The sequence below is a fragment of the Octopus bimaculoides genome, chromosome 26 (assembly GCF_001194135.2).
Source record: "Octopus bimaculoides isolate UCB-OBI-ISO-001 chromosome 26, ASM119413v2, whole genome shotgun sequence".
In the NCBI taxonomy this organism is placed as follows: Eukaryota; Metazoa; Mollusca; class Cephalopoda; order Octopoda; family Octopodidae; genus Octopus; species Octopus bimaculoides.
In genome coordinates, this window is record NC_069006.1 from 21,411,270 (window position 1) to 21,412,135 (window position 866).

The following is an 866-nucleotide window of genomic DNA, read 5'->3' on the forward strand; positions in this document are numbered from 1 at the left end:
CCACCACTACTACTACTACTGACTGTCCATATTCTCTTCTCCCACTTACAGATATTCTGAAGGGCACATTCTGCAAAACATTCTCAAGAAATTAAGTAGATTTTGGAGGCGTAAGAGTATGGAATTGGTGAAATTGACTGTAAAATATGGGGACGGGGTGGGGGAGGAAACTAAGTTTGGGACAGGGTGTACTAAGATGTTTCCTTTTGTTTTTGTTTTTTTTTGTTTTTTTTTTTCGTTTTCTTGTTCTTCTTGCCGGCGGTATATAAGATGTATGTCTATGCTTTGGTGTGTGTTAGAGCTGGTACGTTTTATTGGTATGAAGTGGGCCTTCGTTTTATGTACGATGCAGCGACTTATGCATATGAATAGATATTTCTGTCTGTTTTGTGTGCGTGTGTTTCTATATGTGTGTATGTATTTATGTACATATATTCTAAAATATGTGTATATTTATGCATATTTGTTCTTAGATGTGTGTGTATATATATGCTTGTATACATTTATGTACATATATTCATAAACGCCTATTTATATATTTAGGTATATATCTTCTTAGATGTGTGTATGTATATATATATGTATGTCTGTGTGTATTTATATATGCGAGTCTGTGTTTGTTTTTTAGTATGTGTGTGTATATATTTCTGTGCACATGTTTCTTAAATGTCTGTATATATTTATGTATATATATTCTTAGATGTGTATGTACGTCTGTGTATGTGTGTATACATATATGTACATATGTTCATAAGCGCCTGTTTATATATTTTAGATATATGTGTCCTTAAATGTGTGTGTGTCTGTGTGTATATGCTCCCGTGTGTGTGTATGTTTGTGTATGGATATATATATATATATATATA